The sequence below is a fragment of the Saccoglossus kowalevskii genome, chromosome 21, assembly GCF_978046115.1.
Source record: "Saccoglossus kowalevskii chromosome 21, keSacKowa6.1, whole genome shotgun sequence".
NCBI classification, from domain to species: domain Eukaryota; kingdom Metazoa; phylum Hemichordata; class Enteropneusta; family Harrimaniidae; genus Saccoglossus; species Saccoglossus kowalevskii.
In genome coordinates this window covers 20,412,786-20,420,220 of record NC_140661.1, presented here as the reverse complement: position 1 = coordinate 20,420,220, position 7,435 = coordinate 20,412,786, and the positions used below count along the sequence as shown (strand labels likewise).

At 33.2% G+C, this 7,435-nt stretch overlaps 1 long non-coding RNA gene across 1 annotated transcript; it reads left to right on the top strand.

The window, feature by feature from the left end:
• The first annotated feature begins 566 nt into the window (after positions 1 to 566).
• Positions 567 to 6,384, top strand: LOC146729781 (uncharacterized). Its single transcript, XR_014928048.1, has 2 exons — positions 567 to 764; positions 6,214 to 6,384. It is a non-coding gene; the product is annotated as an uncharacterized LOC146729781 (long non-coding RNA).
• The last annotated feature ends 1,051 nt before the right edge of the window (positions 6,385 to 7,435 follow it).

Genomic DNA, 7,435 nt, shown 5'->3' with positions numbered 1-7,435 from the left:
AGACAATATCCATCAATTTTACCAACAATTGCTATTCTTGCTACTTATTTATAATCATAGTAATCATGGTAATATGGTTTGCATTTTGTGTGGGGACAATGGCAGAAATATTACTTTTCGGGGGTACCATTCAAAATTTGTGGAAATTGAGCACTGAATCCCAGTTTATTCACTGGTACCACTTGATTTCATATTGAGTAGACCCCTATGGTTAAAGTTAAAAAAATGTGGTATGGTAGAGTTGTGGGCGTTGAACTGTCCTGGTCCATGGCCTACGTGAGGCGTGCGCGACACGCGTTGAAAACAACTTTCACGCTATGAAAGTGTTGAACCACTGTAAGCCGCTCCCCCAGCACGCGAAACTCAAAAAGTGACGTCTGTTAGGAGTTCAAAAGACCCTTACGTTCAAAAGTCTCCCCTGTATATTTTTTATATCTTAATTACTCACTAATTTATGACTCTTACATTCATATTTTAGCAGGAAGTTGTTTAACTTTATATTATCAACAGATACTGTTGGCGTTTCCTAATTTTAGCGAGACTATTTATTATTAATAACTCTTTTTCGTCGGAAACCCCGTTCTACTTCTTCAAACGTGCGAAAAAACCCGTCGATAATTGACTACTAGCCTGAGGAGTATGAAAATGGCATCATGGGAAAACTTTAAATTTGTCTACCGGAAATCAATGGCCGTTCTGTTGCTGTTGAACCGTCCCGCGAATCTTCCACATAGATTGCTATTTTACATCGCTGCGACTAAAAGGTGGGTAGTTATTGCATTCAATTTGTTAACAAACATGTACAAATACTAAATAATGGGAGGTGGGTGTTTCATGATTGTAATCGCTTCGTGGACAGTTGACGCTGGTTCCAGTGCCAGAGACAGAGTGCTCGTTTACTAGTGCAGTGATGTGATGATGTGAGCTGCAGTCCGGGTGCTATGAATTGGGAGATACAATGTAATCAGCAATCATAGCTAGCATATAAATTGTTCATGTTGCTTCTAAAATATGCCCGTACTATTCGAAAATATTGGGTACGTTCAGTGAAGTGAGTGACTCAGGCCGACAAACAGCTCGTCGCAGTTTAGTCGGTCGCCACTTATCCTGATCATGGAGGTCAAATATCCGTGTCTTGATAGACAGTCTGCATGTCTCCAGTGTTTTTGTAATTTTGGTAATGTGTTTTGAGAAATCTGATTTTTAAAAATATGCCTGTGCGTCGTACAGCTTCGAACACGAAAATTAGAAGCAGACTGGCAACGCAAGCCCCATCAAGTCATTCCATGTGTGCCTCCAAATGATCGAATGTACAATGATACGCATTATTAACTTGTCGAGATAAATTGATACACTGAAATACCCCTACCCAAAGGAGGGCAAATATATTTGAGTTACAAACTTTGAGTTACTAACAAGTCTTATCATAATTTAAAGGTCACTGTGACCCTATTCAAAATTATTTAATTTGTACCCCATAAAAGTATATACTGAACATTACCATATGTTTTGTGTTGTTGATGTAACATTTTCTGTCTGCATTTGGTCAAGATCTAAAGAAAAAATATGTTTACTATGAATTTATTATTTTATTCTGTTTTAAAAAGAATGAGAACCTGTTTGTAAATTTTATATGATAAATTTAATTTGGGAAAAAACACAAACTGTACACACTTTATTCTTTTATCCAAGATTTTGTATGATCATATTATTATAATGTATACTATTTTGAAGTAGTGTTTTTGAGTGAACTTTAAAAACATTTTTTAGAGAAATTGAGAAAAATACAGCAAAGGAAACACAGGCGTACACTACTGTACACTATTATGTAACACATATTTACAACAGCATAGTATACAAAACAGAAAATGTTGTATTTAAGTTAAACAACTCTCACATGTTGTGCATCTCCATGCCTGTCATAAAAGTGGTATCTCCCAACTGCCCGAAACATGTATCTAAACTCCAAAGGCGCGGCCTTTGATCTTTGACTGAGTTTTGTCTGAACAATCATGTACATTTCATGATTGACCTGACCACTTTTATCGAAGGTTCTAACCGGCAAATCTGCACGTCTGTGTTTCCGTTACTGATTTATCTGCATGATTGGTTGGAACTCCATTGACAATCCCTTTTCACAATGTTTGGTCCAGCATAGTGGTTACAAGTTTACGAACAGTCATATCTCTGCCATTTCTATGCCAATCTTCTCCAAACTGGGTATGATTAGTGTACTTATGGGTTCGGTGTTGACATCATATAGTGTGTGTGCTAATTTGCATATTTGTAAATTGTAATCCTTATGGATGAAGTCATATCTCTGGCATGGCTGATATTCTTCAAACTTAGCATGATTAATGTAATTATTGATCCGATGGTGACAATATATATTGTGTGTGCTAATTTGCATATCTGAATATTATTTGCATATATTAATGTTTGTGGACGAAATCGTATCTGGTGTTTCTATGTTGATCTTCTCCAAACTTGGTATGGTTAGTGTACTTATGGTTCCGGTTCTGACAACATATTGTGTGTGTGCTAATTTGCATACGTTTGCATATATTAATGCTTATAGACCAAATTGTGTCTGGCATTTCTATGCTGACTTTTGACTGTCACGCTTATTTTTAAAACTGTTGCTCTCAATTTACAAATTCTCTCCATTCACACTAAAGCTTTTCAGTGTTTAACTTTAATTGCAAGAACAAAGAGTTCAAAAATTTCTAGCAACTACATACAGATTTGTTCAGTGTAATCAACCAGATTCAAAAATAGCATACACTGCCTTATAGTCACTGTAATAGCAGTGTAAGGTACCCAAAGTTGTAACTGAATGATTCCAATTTTCCATGAACAGTTTGGGAATCAACCATCTCTGATGGGTTTTTTTGTTTTATTTACATATGAAGGCATTTGAACAAAGTGATTTATTGAACTTAACACACAAAATCACCATTACCAGTAAATAGCATTTTATTTATTTGGAAACTGTACATGTATAACTAACCTGATGCAATACATACATGTGCGGTCAGAAAGGGATTTAAATTTTGAGCAGTCTGTATGAAAAGGGGGGATGATTTTTAGCATCGCTGTCGACTTTGTCGAGCGGAGCTTATCATATAAGTGATTGTCCGTCTTCGTCCGTCCGTTGTCCTTGTCAATGTTTTACTTTTTCTACTTCTTCTTGAAAACTACAAGCCTGAATGCTTTTATACTTGGTGTATATGTACCTTGGGTAGATCTCTCTCAGATTTGTTCATTTTGTATTGATATCTTCAATTTTCTAATTTTGGGGAATATTTTTGTCATTTTTGGTAAAAAGTGATATTTTCGGCTTCTTGTTAAAAACCACAAGTCCAATTGCTTTTGATATTACATATATAGGTACTACATGTGGACCTCTTTCAGATTTGTTCATTTCATGATGACACTTCAATTCTCTAATTTTGATGAATATTTTTATCATTTTTAGTAAAAGTGATATTTTCGACTTCTTGTTAAAAACCACAATCATATATGTTGAAAAATTATATTTTTGAATTCTCACTTATTACTACAGCTGCTAACAATATTGTATAATTTTATCTTACCACTTTGTTGTAAATTCATATTTTAACCCATTTATGCATTTTATCATTTTTTTTTCGGACTATGTTTTTAGTCCCCGTTCGGACGAAGTCCGAAAACGGGGACTTGTAATTCGATCTCCGTCCTTCCAGAGTCATATCTCAGAATCCCTTGGACCGATTCCATTCATTCTTTGTATGTGCCTAGTACTTTATGTGGGACATATGCACATGCAGTGATTTAGCGATTCGATTCAAAATGGCCGACTGGCAGCCATCTTGTTTTTTGAAAATGTTGTATTTTGAACATGCTTTGTCAGTTTTCATTCAAACTTGGTACATAGATTATACATGTTAGGATACATGTCCATGACGATTTATTTCACAATTGGATCAAAGATGGCCAACTGGCAGCCATCTTGTTTTTTTAAAATGTTGTATTTTAGACATGCTTTGTCAGTTTTCATTCAAATTTAGTACATAGATCATACATGTTAGGATACATGTCCCTGGCCGTCCGTGAGTTCCTGAGTCTGTCCGTCCATCCATCCGTCTGTGTGTCCGTCCGTCTGTCCGTCCGTGTGTCCCTCTGTCCAGAGTCATATTTCAGAATCCTGTGGACTGATCCCGTTCATTCTTTGCATGTGCCTAGTACCTTATGTGGGGCATATGCACATGCCGTGGTTTCGTGATTCGATTCAAAATGGCCGACTGGCAGCCATCTTGTTTTCTGAAAATGTTGTATTTTGGACATGCTTTGTCAGTTGTCATTCAAACTTGGTACATAGATTATACATATTAGAATACATATCCATGACGATTTATTTCGCAATTGGATCAAAGATTGTCGACTGGCAGGCATCTTTTTTTTAATGCGGTATCTTGGACGTGCTCTGTCAGTTTTCATTCAAATTTTGCACATACATGTACATGTACTTTATACATGTTAGGATGCATGTCATTGACAATTTGTTTTCAAAATCTGGTAAAGGATGGCCGATTGACAGCCATCTGACTTTTTGGCCTTACTACTATATTTCCACAATTTATGTACCATTTTTATTCGTATTTGGCATACATCATACATATCAAGTGTGTTTCATGATCAGATCAAAGATGGCCGAATAACAACTGTTTTTATTTTTGGCCATATTACTACTACACGAAACACGTGTTTTGATGTAAATAAACAATCTGTTGTATACTCCACTTGGAACTCAAGTTTCAAGGACACGCTCGCGACAACCCCTCCGCTTTAATATGACGAGCACAAGGAGAACTTTGAACAATTTAACGGGGACTGTTTCATTTTCAATGACTTGTTTTTAATTGTAATGTTATCATATTATTTCGTAGTCATTTTATTTTATACCCTATTTATGCATTTCTTTATTGTGTTCTCGTCATTTTTACAGTGGATTGTTCAATTGTATGTTAAATTTTATATCTATATGCTGTGCATGAAAAACCATTTATGAATGTACTGTTTTAAATGAATAAATAACAAATTACAATTACAAATTTTGACCTCAAAACAAATCGATTTGTCCATAGTGTCAGCGATTATTTCCCCCAGCACATTCACATCCCTATCCAACCACATCTGGTGCTACTGGTAACTTCACTGTCCCTTACATGTGTTTAACCATTACACAGCATAATTTTCAATACGCCACTATTAAACATCTGAACTCTGACCCCCCCCCCCCCCAACCCTAAAAAGCATGGGCAGTAGAAGCATTTTCAAACAAGAGCTGAAGAAAATGCTTCTCAGTGAATTATATTTATCTATGTACATAGAGCATATTCATTTTAAAAGTATGCCAATTTGAATACTCTTATTAAATAATTTTAATATCATTCATTCATTGTGATGATTGATTATACTATTTACTGGTTGATCTCATTTATTTAATTCATTACTTTTGTTTGTTTGTTTACTGTGACTTTTATGACGACTTAATTTTTTTATTTAATATTAAGGGCCATGGACTAGACTAGTCCATGTGGACTATTTCCTTGGTCCCCCCACCAGTATTATACAATTTTGTCTCGTACATGAACATGTAAATATTTTGTTTGTATACTGGTGAAATAAATAAATATAAATATAAATCGAGAACCAGTGATCATATTCAGACAAAACTCGGCAATCGGATAGTATGGGACAAACGATGGTTTTGTTACAAGTCTGTTCATATTTAATCAGGAAAATTTGCATTATAATGAATTCTTCTGGTGCTAATATCCTAAAACAAAATCGTCACATACAACCCAGAACACTGAAAAATATATTTCTAATGATCGGATGAAATCACAGATAATTTAAGGCACTTATATAAGATCTAACTAGTTGTTGGTGTCAATCTGTGCATAACTAATTCACTTTAACTTATAACTTTTTTGTATGAATAAATTCTTGTTCCAGTTGTACCTTGATAACTAATCTTAATATTTAAGTAGTAGATATGCAGTAACCGTATGTCAACAAGCTATTCTGATATCCGCATTAGGAGCATATATATTGCATGTTTTATATTATATATTTACTTCTCAAGAAAGCTGGCACAAAATAAAATGTTGTAGTATATTTCTGTACGGTTTAAATTAAGGTTTATTGTACATTTCTTTTTATTCACAGGATAAATGCAATACACCAATTAACTAAGGAGTTGTAATGAAGACCGGATTGGTGGAAATTTGTCAGGTCCTGACCCTCCTGAACCTTGCATACATGCAACCTGATATTATTGTTTTGTTTTGCAAATGTGTGTTTAATATTAACTTGAATAAATGATTTTCTCAAATGATACATTTTAGGTGTTTGTTTTGTTTCCCCGTCTACTTCACGAATAGTTCAATAATTTATAAAACATGATGTTCAAAAGTGCCCTCAATAAATGTCTACTAATATTAATTATAAATAAATGGAAGTTCAAAAGTATCCTATTTACATTCAAAAGTATACTCGTAATATCGTAATGTTATGTATTAGAAGATTTCAATAAATGTCTACTAATATTAATTATAAATAAATGGAAGTTCAAAAGTATCCTAATTACATTCAAAAGTATACTCGTAATATCTTACAGTTGTGTAACAGACGATTTCAATAAATGTCTACTAATATTAATTATAAATAAATGGAAGTTCAAAAGTATCCTATTTACATTCAAAAGTATACTGGTAATATCTTACAGTTGTGTAATAGAAGATTTCAATAAATGTTTACTAATATTAATTATAAATAAATGGAAGTTCAAAAGTATCTTATTTACATTCAAAAGTATACTCGTAATATCTTACAGTTGTGTAATAGACGATTTCAATAAATGTCTACTAATATTAATTATGAATAAATGGAAGTTCAAAAGTATCCTATTTACATTCAAAAGTATACTGGTAATATCTTACAGTTGTGTAATAGAAGATTTCAATAAATGTCTACTAATATTAATTAGAAATAAATGTAAGTTCAAAAGTATCCTATTTACGTTCAAAAGTATCCTATTTACATTCAAAAGTATACTGGTAATATCTTACAGTTGTGTAATAGAAGATTTCAATAAATGTTTACTAATATTAAATATAAATAAATGGAAGCTCAAAAGTATCCTATTTACATTCATAAGTATACTCGTAATATCTTACAGTTGTGTAATAGAAGATTTCAATAAATGTCTACTAATATTAATTAGAAATAAATGGAAGTTCAAAAGTATCCTGTTTACGTTCAAAAGTATACTCGTAAAATCGTAATGTTATGTAATAGAAGATTTCAATAAATGTCTACTAATATTAATTAGAAATAAATGGAAGTCCAAAAGTATCCTATTTACGTTCAAAAGTATCCTAGTAATATC